The 13,111-nt window shown below is 38.9% G+C and overlaps 1 long non-coding RNA gene across 3 annotated transcripts in view; it reads left to right on the top strand.

Moving 5' to 3' along the window:
- Positions 1–13,111, top strand: part of LOC108588964 (uncharacterized) — a 380,118-nt gene that overhangs the window by 262,619 nt on the left and 104,388 nt on the right. The window contains exons 1-3 of one of the 3 annotated variants that reach the window (XR_004736369.3): positions 2,279–2,332; positions 3,959–4,034; positions 7,601–7,715. The exons of the other annotated variants lie outside the window; for them this stretch is intronic. This is a non-coding gene — a long non-coding RNA (uncharacterized LOC108588964). Of the gene's footprint in view, positions 1–2,278; positions 2,333–3,958; positions 4,035–7,600; positions 7,716–13,111 lie in introns of those variants that run through there. 3 annotated transcript variants of the gene reach the window in all.

Here is a 13,111-nt window from a genome sequence, read left to right as displayed (position 1 = left end):
AAGAACACAGAATAGAAAATATGTATTAAACACGTGATATATATGAAATACATAAAGTTACATACAGGCGTACCTTTGGAGATACTGTGGGTTTGGTTTCAGACCACCACAGCCATGCAAATACCACAGTGAAGAGAGTCACGCGAACATTCTGGTTTCCCAGTGCAAATATAAGTTATGTTTATACTGTACTGTAGCCCGTTAAGTGCGCAGTACCTTATGTCTAAAATGCAATGTGCATGCCTTAATTTAAAAGTGCATTTTATTAGATTGCTGATACAGAGATACAAAGTAAGCATATGCTATTGGAAAACGGCATTGAGAAGTGGCTCCAGGAAGGGTCACCACAAACCTTCAATTTGTTAAAAATGTAATATCTGCAAAGAGGAGTAAAATGAGCTATATCTGTTTTATGTAATTCACATGTATAATATATAAAATATATATAAATGTTTCAGAATTTATATATATATGTGTGTATGTTATTTGAAAACTAATGCAGATTATTCATTGTAAATTCAAGATTGCCAACTCTTTCTCTCTTTTTTTTTTTTTGAGATGGAGTTTCACTCTTTTCACCCAGGCTGGAGTGCAATGGCGCAATCTCGGCTCACCGCAACCTCCGCCTCCTGGGTTCAGGCAATTCTCCTGCCTCAGCCTCATGAGTAGCTGGGATTACAGGCACGCGCCACCATGCCCAGATAATTTTTTTTTTGTATTTTTAGTAGAGACGGGGTTTCACTATGTTGACCAGGATGGTCTCGATCTCTTGACCTCGTGATCCACCCGCCTCGGCCTCCCAAAGTGCTGGGATTACAGGCTTGAGCCACTGTGCCCGGCCTCTTTTTTTTTTTTTTTTTTTTTAACAATCTGAAGCCCTTTGTTCGGTTTGGAAAATATAATAACAGAAACTTATATGCTAGCAAGAACATTCCTGAGAAGTTATATGTTAATATATATGTTATGTATGTATATATACATATATATATGTAAAACATAGAGTATATATAAAAATATTTGGCCGGGCGCGGTGGCTCACGCCTGTAATCCCAGCTACCCAGGAGGCTGAGGCAGGAGAATTGCCTGAACCCAGGAGGCGGAGGTTGTGGTGAGCCGAGATCGCGCCATTGCACTCCAGCCTGGGTAACAACAGTGAAACTCCGTCTCAAAAAATAAAAATAAAAAATTCAAGTATGTGTGATGTGCACGTGTGTGTGTTTGCATGTGTGTGTGTGTGTGTGTATATATATATGTTTTTACATATAAAATTTAAGTTAGCCATGCCTATAATGCCCATGCCTAGCAAATACATTTGATAATGTTGGTATCTAAAATAATGAGAGTACCAGCTTCACTATAGGGGCATAGAGTCGGTATTACATATTAATAATGGCTTGTGTTCACTAAACAGATATTTATTAACTGCTTTGCACCAGACAATACAATAAGCATTAAAGAAAATATATTGGGTATCAATGAAACTGGTCCTCTCCTTATGTAATTTATAATTTAGTGTTGGGCTGGTCATTGATAATATAATTTCATAAAATGTGTATGTTTAAACCTTTATATGTGTTTTTAAGTAAATATCACTGGGTCAGGGTCCAGATTTATGTTTACTACCAGCAAGATCAATTTTCTCTTCCCAACATTTCTGACACCAAATGTGTATGTGCTTTTTCTCACACTAACGAATTTTCCAGCTCTCCCGACATCAGATGGTGTCCTACAATTTAATTCAGTTCTGACACTATCTGGATTAGTGCAGACCCCACAGGTTAAAGCTTAGTCACACGGGACAGCATCAGTTATAGACGCCGAAAACAAGTCTGGGCCACTTGTAATTCTTACTGCCTGGGTGTAAAGTCACTGGTGAAGGAGGAGGTTACTGCAACCCCTCCTTCAAGTTTGCTAATTTCCTAGAAAGTCTCACAAAACTCAAGAAATTAGTGTATTTACGTTCAATATTTTTTAAGGTACAGCCAAAAAGTAAAACATGCATAGGACAAGTTATGAAGGTCAGGAGTGTCGCTCGTCTGTGGCCTGTCTGGTCAGACCTTCCTTCTAGTACTTCAGCTTATTCATTATCTGCAAGCTCCTAGAGCCTTCTCCTACAGGGTTTTCATGAAATCTTCATTGCTCAGGCACTAGTGATTAAATAATCATTGGCCATTGGTGATTGCCTCCATTTCTAGTCCCTCTCCCCTCCTTAATGGTGTGGTGTAGGGGACTGAAAGTTCCAACTCTGTAACAATGGTTTCCCTGGCAACAAGCTCCCATCCTAAAGCTATCTAGAGGCCTACCAAGAGTCACTTTATTAGCATAAATTCAGGTAAGATTGAAAGGGGCTTTTATGAATAACAAAAGATGGTCCTCCCATCCTGATCACTCAGAAAGTTCCAATAGTTTCAAAATTTCTTGTGCCAGGAACCAGGTACAAAGATTGAATACCTATATTGCATTATATCACAATATCGCTATGTTCAAGGTCCCTGATGTCTTCTTTGAAGCAATCAAGTTGTAGCTGAGAAGTGAGTAAGCGGTGATTAGGTAAAGAGAGAAATAATTAGTGTTTCTCAAGAAGAAAACATCATTAAGGCCTTGAGCAATTTAGACTGTTTGAGGAACTAGGAATTTCTGGGTGGCTGGAATTTTGAGACAGCAAGATGAAAAAAAGAATATGTCATTCATATGAAGAGATCAAAATATTTAGAACCTTAAAGGTACATGTAAATGTTTTGGTCTTTAAAGCAATGAAGAATAGCCAAGGTATTTTAAGTTGGGAATAGGAGGAGGGCAGGATAAAGTTAATAGTTTATTTCTGTTTTTTTTTTTTTGCAATAGAAAATGGATGAGAGAAAAAGCTGGTTATGTTGATATTGAAGTAATCTAGTCGAAAGTTAATGCAAGTTTGGATTAAAACTGTGGTGACAGCTCATGAGTGGTTATTGAACAATGAGAGCACATGGACACAGGGAGGGGAACATCACACACTGGGGCCTGTTGGGGAGTGGGAGGGTAGGGAGGGCACATGGACACAGGGAGGGGAACATCACACACTGGGGCCTGTTGGGGAGTGGGAGGGGAGGGAGGGCAGGGGGAGGGGTTTGGGGAGGGATAACATTAGGAGAAATACCTAATGTGGGTGACGGGGGGATGGACGCAGCAAACCACCACAGCATGTGTATACCTACGTAACAATACTGTACGATGTGCACATGTACATGTACCCCAGAACTTAAAGTACAATTTAAACGAAAGAAAGAAACTGTGGTGATAGAAGGTAAATGGAGAGAAGAGGGTGAGTTTGAGCTTTACTTGGAACATAGTGATGGAGTTTCACGATGGATTAGATGTGGGATTTGATCATCAAATGGATCCTGGCACAATTTATCCACAAAATTGTCTCAACTTATTTTCCCCATTTTTCTTCCAGTTCCAAAGCCACATCTGATTAAGTCATAATGATCAAGTATATCAGTGGCTACCAGGCAATCAAATATTGAAAGAAAAAATATCAGATAACTACGACAACTTGTTTAAGTTTTTTTTTTTTTTTGAGATAGAGTCTCGCTCTGTCCGTGAGGCTGGAGTGCAATGGGCGATCTCAGCTCACCGCAGCCTCCACCTCCCAGGTTCGAGCGATTCTCTTGCCTTAGCCTCCCGAGTAGCTGGGATTGCAGGTGTGCAGTATCACACCTGGCTAATTTTTGTGTTTTTAGTAGAGACAGGGTTTCTGCATGTTGGTAAGGCTGGTCTCAAACTCCCAACCTCACGTGATCTGTCCGCCTCAGCCTCCTAAAATGTTGGGATTACAGGCATGAGACACTGCGCCCAGCCAACATGTTGAATGTAAAGGGCCACACACTCAGATACACTCTGAATACACAGCTCAACGATGTTACTTAGTTCCCCATGCACTGAGAAAGCTGTTCTATGACACATGCTTTCCCTCCAGAGCTAAACCCACCTTGCAAATATCAGCTGAAGAAATCATCTAAAAGTTCACTGAGAAAAGACAATACATGTAAAAGGTATGCATGTGTTTCAACCACCAAATTCTCAGGTTTCTGTATCTGTAAATGTTTTCTGTCTTCCCTGCGGCTTTTATGGATGAAAGAAGTGAAATGTCTCTGATCCAATTATTTCCTCTGTTCTTTCTCTTTCCTTCTCATGGCTGTCACGTTTGCATTTGTTTATTCCTCTTTGATGTCACAAAACATGTCACCTTTATTAGATCATGCATATTTGCATGCAAAGAACAGGTTTTCCTTTAACGCCACCTCTTCTTGCAGTTACTATTTCTCTATTCCCTTTCCTTACCAAACATCTTAAAATAAATTTCTATACTCAGTATCTTTACTTTCTTACTTCTCAATTATTCTTTAATCCATTTTAATCTAGTGCTAAAAATGTAGCTGTCGAAAGTTAAAAAAAAAATACTCTCGGCCGGGCGCGGTTGCTCAAGCCTGTAATCCCAGCACTTTGGGAGGCCGAGGCGGGTGGATCACGAGGTCAAGAGATCGAGACCATCCTGGTCAACATGGTGAAACCCCGTCTCTACTAAAAATACAAAAAATTAGCTGGGCGTGGTGGCACACACCTGTAATCCCAGCTACTCAGGAGGCTGAGGCAGGAGAATTGCCTGAGCCCAGGAGGAGGAGGTTGCCGTGAGCCGAGATCGCGCCATTGCACTCCAGCCTGGGTAACAAGAGCAAAACTTCATCTAAAAAAAAAAGTATTCTCAATTGCCAAATCCAAGAGTCACTTCTCTGTCTTTATTTCACTCCACATCTATGCAGTGTTTAACACAGTTGACCAGTTTCTGTTTATGATACACGTGCATATGTGCTACTGTGGTAGGCTGAGTAGTGCCTCCCCCCTCCAAAGATGTCCATGTCTAATCTTAGAATTTTTCAATATGTTAACTCCATGATAAAAATGACTTTGCAAATGTGACTCAAATTAGAGTTTTGAGAAGGGGAGATTAACCTGGATTATATGGGTAGAACTAATGTAATCATGAGTCCTTTTGATAGGGAAGCAGGAGGGTCAGTCAGAGATACGGCAATGGCAGTGCAGGGCAGGCGATGCAGGCTGTGAGCTGGTGAATCCAGGAAGCCTCCAGAGACTGAGGAAGATCAGCAAACAGACTCCCCTAGAACGTTTAGAAGGAATGCAACCCTGCTAACCTATGTTAGACTTCGGACCTCCAGGAATGTCATAAAATATGCTTGTGTGACTTTAAGTCACTGCGTTGGTAGCAACGTGTTACAACACCAATAGGACACGAAGGCAGCTACGATGCCGTCCAGTGCTCTGATTTTTCTTCTTACCACAATGGCTCATCTTTTTAGCTTTTCTTAACAAGCTGTCTCTTCCCTAGGGCTTGGTCTTGAGCCTTCATCTGTTCGCCATCTGTGGACTCTCTGTGTGATCTCATTGTGATTCTGTTGTTTAAAAGGCTTTCTGTGTGCTAACTTGATCTCTCACTTGATCGTTAAACTGAACTGCTCACTTGAAAGTTCTAATAGGTGCTTCAAACTCCAGCATCAAAGTCCCTTAATGTTCTCTCTCTCTTTAAATGGCACCACGCTCTTTCCAGAAGCTCAGAACAATTCTCTAGCTATCAACCATATTCAATCTAAAATCAAATTGTGTGACAAGAACTTTACTAAAATGTATCTTAAATCTGTCCACATTATTTACCTCTTCTACCACTCTCTTATTGCAAACCACAAAAACTCTGAATTATTAAACTGCTTCTCCTTTTCAATATTTTTAAATTTATTTCTCTATATTCCAGTTATCACACAGCAGTGAGAGGGACGTTTAAAATAAAACTAAGAATGATTTTACTCCCAGACTTAAAACTGCCAATTTCTTTTCATCAATCTTAGAATTAAAGTAAACTTTTTTTACTATGGTCTTTAAGGCCCTACAGAATTTTACCTCAAATGCTAAGGTTAGAAAATTGTAGTGGATGGTACTAGAAATGTGTGCATAATATGGAGAGCTCTTGATGCGCTACTAAAAATAAATCAGACTTTCCTCTGTGGCAAAAAATTTACTTGTCAAAGAACGTAGGAGAACTGGTATTGTCAGGTTTGCCTTTTTGAATGATTCTGTCACTCGTGAGGGAAATTACTGACCTGAGAAAAGGTTGAGATATAGATTAGTGTGAAGCTTTTGGGGAACAGTGGGACCAGCAATGAGAAACTTGTAGAAACACAACTAACCCACTCTTTCACCCCAATATTCCTACCCAAAGCTATGTGATCCTCTTGTTTGTATATCTGGAAAGTTCAAGTTCAAAATAACCTAATGGTAATCTGGATGATATATTTGTTTTATAAATGAGAAAACTAGATACTAAATGGTTAAAAGACACTCTTCAAGTCTCCTTATAGTGGTGAGAGATCTGATTTTTTAATTTTACTTCTATGTATATATAATTATAAGCTTATTAGACTATAGGACTCTTTTACATCTTATAGAAGATTTTCAGCATCTTAGAACACAGAAAAACAGTTACAATTCACCCATTTTTCCACAAAGGTAAGTGAATTCAAGAATCTTAGCTAAATAACATCAAGCAAATACCAAAAATCAAACCAGAATTGAGGTTTCCAGATTATTATTCTTCCTCACTTTGAACTACAGGGGATACCTTGTGCCACTAAACTCTACATACTGAATTCAATGATTCCTTCTCGATCTCCATGTCAGACTAGGAAGAACTCCACGTTATCTGAAGATAGACTCTGTCTGAGTAGGAGAGAATGAGCTAGGCTCATTAACGTACATTTTATTGATGTGGAAGCATATTTTGCATTACAATTAAACTCAAATATTACTACTTCATTTAACATTTTTTCTTCAAGCAGGAAATGTAAATGTCTATTAATGATATAATAAAAAAGAACAATTGTCTTTATGTTCAGTAAAGTACTATCTATAATATTTTATTTATATAGTATTATGCTTTCCATGTTAAGCTAGAAGATATAAAATACTTTTCATTTATATTAGTATTCCTTAGACAGTCTTTTAGAAAAGAATCCTAGGGTGACTGGAATAAGTCCTCAAATCATGAATACTAAGTAGCTTCTGTGCAGCGGTGCTCAGATCAGCTTCTTAAAACTGGGTTGTCAGTAAGATACCTGATTAGCATTGTTGGTTTTAGGAGAGTTTGTTTCTACCTTCTAAAGGAAAAATACTTGTTTATTTTTAAAATAATTATTTATTGGGGAGCAGTTAGTAGTGAGTAAGAGAATGGGCTCTCTTGCTGTCTGGATCTGCAGTTCTGCAGTTTTCTAGATACGCAACCCTGGACAGGTTAATCAACCTCTTTCTGACTCAGTCTTCTCATCTATAACCCTCCTAATGAGATGGTTGTGTCAGATAATCAGATTTTGTAAAACACTTAGCACAAGAAGAAAATCATTTTGTAAAGCACTCAGAAAAATATGAATGATTATCATCTGTAAAATAAATCAGACATGATAGATGTGTGTCTTCTCTCCCTCCTCCTCCCTTTTCCTAATGCCCTTCCTTCTTTTGTTCTTGCCTACGTCTTTCTCACCTGATCCTCGCAAAGCTTACAAAAACAGCTCTGGAAGGAACTATTTTGAGATTGCACCAATCATCTCAAAAGACAGAAAACTGGAACAATCAAAAAGTTTGCAGCACTCTTAGAAGAGTAAAACTGCAAGGTGAGCAAGAGCAGGATGACACACATGCTTTCTCTTTTCTTTGCTCTATAAAACTTCAGGCATGCTTTGGCTCAGGAAATTATCCAATCTTTAGCTGCTCCTTTAATTCATATCAGATGAATTAAGCCTTTAACCTCAATTTCAGTCACATGAACTAAATTTTTTCTTGATACCCTCTACAAGAAATGCAAGCTCATTGAAAGCATGAATATTGATAGTTTTGTTCACTTTTGTATCCCCAGTGCTTAGCCAGAATACTGGCTGACACATGAAAGACAGTCCATTTCTACTTATTTAATAAAGGAATTAGTATCTACAACATGCCAGGAACTGCAGTAGACAGTGGTGATATCCTGATAATGGGGCTGATAAAGCTTTCCCCTCCACAGTCTTACTGTCTAGTAAGGCATACACATAAGTAAATAGGCAATGGCAGGTTGTGGTGGCAAGGACAGCGATACAGACAGTATGTCCTCGTGTGTGTGTGTGTGTGCATGTGTGTGTGCGCGTGTGTGTGCGTGTGTATGTACCTGTGATTGTGAAGGGTATTTACTGTCTAGGGATGCTGTCCACTCCCCAGGATATGTTCACAAAGGAGTTGAATAAACAAAGAACATCTTTTTTTAAAGTTTAGGCATAATGTAAGCTTGTAAGGAGTTCCGAATGCACGAAACCCTAGAAGATGAACAGATTTTTTAAACGCACAAGAAGGTCTTACAGGAAGAAGCAATGTGAGGTACTTTTTTAAAGCAGTAATTAGTCAAAGAAGGAAGAGATAATAAACAGAATGTTGTAGGTGGATGAAATAATCACATGTCAAATAAAGCTCATCAGCTACCTCTTACAGCTTAGCAGCATTGTCTTGAAAAATCAGAGGTTGAGAAGCGTGTTTGATCACCTTAGAGTTGACTAATAATAGTTCATCCGACTTTTATGCATTTCTATACCTCTTACCTCTCCAGTCTCATCTCTCATCTGTTCTAGATTATAAATAAGGAGGGGAGGAGAGATAAGACTGTGTGACTGAAGAGATAAGAAGTTTCTAGAATGTAAAGGACATTATATACCATGTTAAGTACTTCAGACTTAAGGCCAGTGTAAAAAAATACTGAGTCGTCCTAAGTAGAGGGGCAATACTGTTTGATTTCTGCTTTTGAAAGCTAGTCAGGACTGCAGTCCAAAAATAGCAAGTGGAAAGACAACAAGTGGTAAGAACAATTAAGAAATCTGTAAAAAAAAGTTTAGAGAATCCTAAAATAGGAGATTAGAAATGCAAATGAGAGAAAGGAAATGGGTGGATTTGAGAGTTATTTAGGAGATGACATCGACAAAAGTCTGATAAATATTTTTTGCCACAACCCAAAGTATTTAGAAAATAAATAATACTTCTCACTACACACAAACACACACTCTCTCTCATACACATAGGTGTATGTTCCAAAAAAATTTTCAGACAATAATATTATGTTATTCTAATATTCTCTTTTATGTTTTTATAATATTGACCATGATTCCCTCAACTGGTTTTATTACCTTTTATGTAATCATATTAAAAGACAAAAATCACTGATCTATATGACTTCATGATTGATTGGATATGAGGAGTCAATAAGCAGGAATACAAGATGGCAGAAAAAGTTCTTGTTCAAATGTGTAAAGGTTAGAATTCCCTTTATTTCAAAATGGATGATTAGTTTTGGGGTTATGTATATTTCTTTTACATCTTTTGAAGCTATTATTGGAAGCATCTAGTACACAGCTACACATTGTTCTAGAATTTCAGAATAAGCTTGGGCTAGATAAGGATACAGGAGTTCTTAGTGATTAAGAGTACAGCCTGTGAATCCAAAATATCTATGCTTAAATTCTGACTACAGCACTTAACAGCTGTCAAACTATGGGAAAGCTACTTTTACTCTTTCTAAGCTTTCATTCCTTTATGTCTATAATGGAGAAAATAAAGTGGGAGGTTGTCAGAATTAGATGAATTTAATGCATGTGAGTGTTTAGTGTATAGCGGGTATACACATGCTTGATAAATAATGGATATTACATTATTATTACTAAATCTATTCCTAAGAGTCCTGGATACAGAGTAGATTCACAATGTGGAGGCTGCTTCAGTTCCTACTACTGAATATCAAGGGCCATATATGTTTGCAGTATCTCTACATATGTAAGCTGATGACAACTGATTGCACCCTTCCTGCATGAAGCACAGTTAAAGGATGGAATCTCAACACATAGGGACTCTCCCCTTTGCACCAACTAATATGAGAAGAGCCAAGTAATGATTCTTCAAAACTGTCAATAATGCAACTTGTGATTAATGGTGACTTAAAGAAAGGAGTTTCTTTTTATTACCCAAGAAGTTTTCAAGTAGAGAGTTGGTTCAGTTGCTTAATAATGCAATCAGGGACACAGGCTTTTCCCATCTTTCTGCTCTGCCATCCTTAATGTGCTGACTTTAGTCATTATTCTCATTGCCTGATGGTTTCAAGATGAGTGCTTTAGTTCCAAACATATCTGCCTTGAAAGGACACAGAGAAGACCATATGAGCAGTTTGTGCTCCATTTTTAATCAAGAAAGCAACAGTTTTTTTAGAACATCACCCAGACGGCTATTTTACAGACTTGGTCCAGATTGGTCACTCCTAGCTATACAAAGTCTAGGAAACTGGAGAATTATATCATCATGCTTAACTTTGACAGTATTTCTTAACTAGCGGACATTAGAATCATCCACAGACCTTTAAAAATACTGATTTATGCTTTCAGTTAAGCCTTGAGCTAGGTTTGTTGCTGCCTTAAACGAAATAGGGGTCACGTTCCAGGGTTACCTTCTTACACATGAGGTCCCCTGGAGGTGTGCAGTATAGAAACTGCGTAATCACTCAGAAGTCCCTGCTGTTAGAAGAAAAGGGAAAAGACGACTGTGTAAGCAATTAAATGTGTCTGCCACCAGTGGCTAATACAAAGCCTGGCAAACAGAATCTGATTAATCTGATGTCTGGAAGAGATCCCAGAATGGACAGGGACCAATTCCTGTGGCAGTTAGTTACTAGATTTGTCTGGGGAATGTCTGGTCTTAAGACAGACTTAAAAAAAATAAATAAATAAGGGCATGCCCTTTTACCAAATAACTTCCTAATAAATATTTTTAGCACTTGAGAAATTTAGGTTAGTTACATTTTTTTTTTAATCAATCAGAGGTATGTTCATCTACATGGCAACACCTTATCCTTGGACAGCAAATAATAGCCTGTCAATTGATTGAGGCAGTAAGTAAGCTTGGAGAAAGCACTGTGCCAAGCCAACATTTAGGGGGAGAGCAGAGGCAAAGAGCGCTGAGAAGATACTGAGAGATGGGAGAAAAACAGAACAATCTCAAGGGAATGCACAGTCAACGGTTCACCTACTGCTGGCAGATTTAAATGACCAGAACTTTGAGTTTATCTAGCAATGAGGACATCAGTCATCAGTGAGTGATTTAGTTTAAAGCAATTATAGTGAGGTATTTATGGATAGAGTGAGACAGTGGTTGGGTGAGTGAGAGTTAAGGGGTGAGTGCAAGATGCAGGGTTGAGAATTCTTTCGATGTTTTTCTATGTAAAGATGAACATAATAACATGGCAGCTCATGAAAAACATGAGCAGATAGAATTTTTATTCTCGTTTTCTAAGGTGCGAAAGACCTGAGATTGCTTGAATGTTTGGAATGTACAAAAGGAGGGGAACAGAGTGTAGAAGCAGGAAGTATAGGAAAGAAAGAAGCATATAAAGGGCAAGCCTCCTGAGGAAGTAAAGGAAGACCACACATTCAGGAAAGGAAAAGCGTGAAATTGCAATCCTGCAAAGTTCTGCAGAGTTGACAAGTTTGACTCTCGGTTGCCATCAGGGGATGTGAATTTCAGGAGGGTTCCCACCATTGTCAGGACTAATCAGAGTGGCTCACAATGCCCACGCTTTTTGTGCAAAAAGTAGGGTTTATGATGAAGACCGACTTTTCTTGTAGTAGTCTGTCTAATATTTGGATACATGCTAGGAAAGGCGTGACTGTGTCACCAGCCCCCAACAAAAACGACTTAGCACTGAGATTCTAATGAGTTCTTCTGGTAGAAGACAATTCTCACATGTGGCCACACCTCATTGCTAGAGAAACTAAGAGTGTCTGGGGTAACTTCACTGAAAAAGTACTCTCACAAGCTGTGCCTGGTTTCCTCCGAACTTTGCCCCATTCCCTTTTTCTTCTGCGAATGTTCCTGTGTATCCTGTCCTCTGTAGTAAATCATAAGCATGATTTTAATTATACGCTGAGTCTTAGGAGGTTTTTCAGTGAATTGGTGAAACTTGGTGTGCTCCTGAGGCTCCTGGAAACACTGAATGAAAGCAGTAATGAAAGGTAAAGGATACCTGTTCCACTGTAACTGGAAGTAGGGGTCAGCTTACCATAACAGATTTGACTGAAAGAGGTTGAGATTGAAAGGGCATGAGAAGACCTTTGATAAGAGAAAAAGAAATGAAGCTTAAAAATAATGACTGTAGATTAAGAGCTCTAATTAGAAAAATATAAATGGATTGCCATAACACACTGATAGCCTGGTTGCATTGGAAATCATGAGTGCCTAAGAATGCAATGTGTTTGTGTGTGTGTGTATGTGTCTGTATGTGTGTATGTGTGTGCGTGTCTGTATGTGTGTAGGTGTGTGTGTGTGCGTGTGTGTAGATGTGTATGTGTGTGTGTGCATGCACTCGTGTATGTGTGTCTATGTATGTAGGTGTGTGTGCGTGCGCACATGTGTATGTGTGTGTGCATGCACGCGCATGTGTGTATGTCTGTATGTGTGTGCGTGCCTGTGTATGTGTATGTGTGTGTGCGTGTGCATGTGTGTGCATGCACACATGTGTATATGTGTGTGTATGTGTCTGTGTGTATGTGTCTGTGTGTAGCTGTGTGTGCGTGGACACGCATGTGTATGTGTGTGTGTCTGTATGTGTATGTGTATGTATGTCTGTGTGCGTATGTGTGTGCGTGCATGTGTAGGTGTGTGTGTGTATGTGTCTGTGTGTGTGCATGTGTATGTGTATGTGTGGGTAGGTGTGTGTGTGCGCATGTGTGTGCGCATATGTATATGTGTCTGTGTGTGTAGGTGTGTGTGTGCGTGCACACACGCATGTGTATGTGTCTGTATGTGTGTGTGTGCACACACTGTAATTCAGCACCTCTAAGAATCCTATGTGCAGATCAGAGCAGTTGGTTAAATTGTTTTAAGGTGGGAGATTTCCTAAGTATTGGCAATATCATGATGAAAGAAACATTTATTGGAAAAGAGTTTATGTGATGAGTCATAGAATTTTAGCTTGGTAGAAAAAAAAATAAATTCAGGAAAGATCTGA

This window comes from Callithrix jacchus, chromosome 18, assembly GCF_049354715.1.
Source record: "Callithrix jacchus isolate 240 chromosome 18, calJac240_pri, whole genome shotgun sequence".
Taxonomy (NCBI): Eukaryota; Metazoa; Chordata; class Mammalia; order Primates; family Cebidae; genus Callithrix; species Callithrix jacchus.
This window is presented reverse-complemented; position numbering and strand designations above follow the sequence as displayed.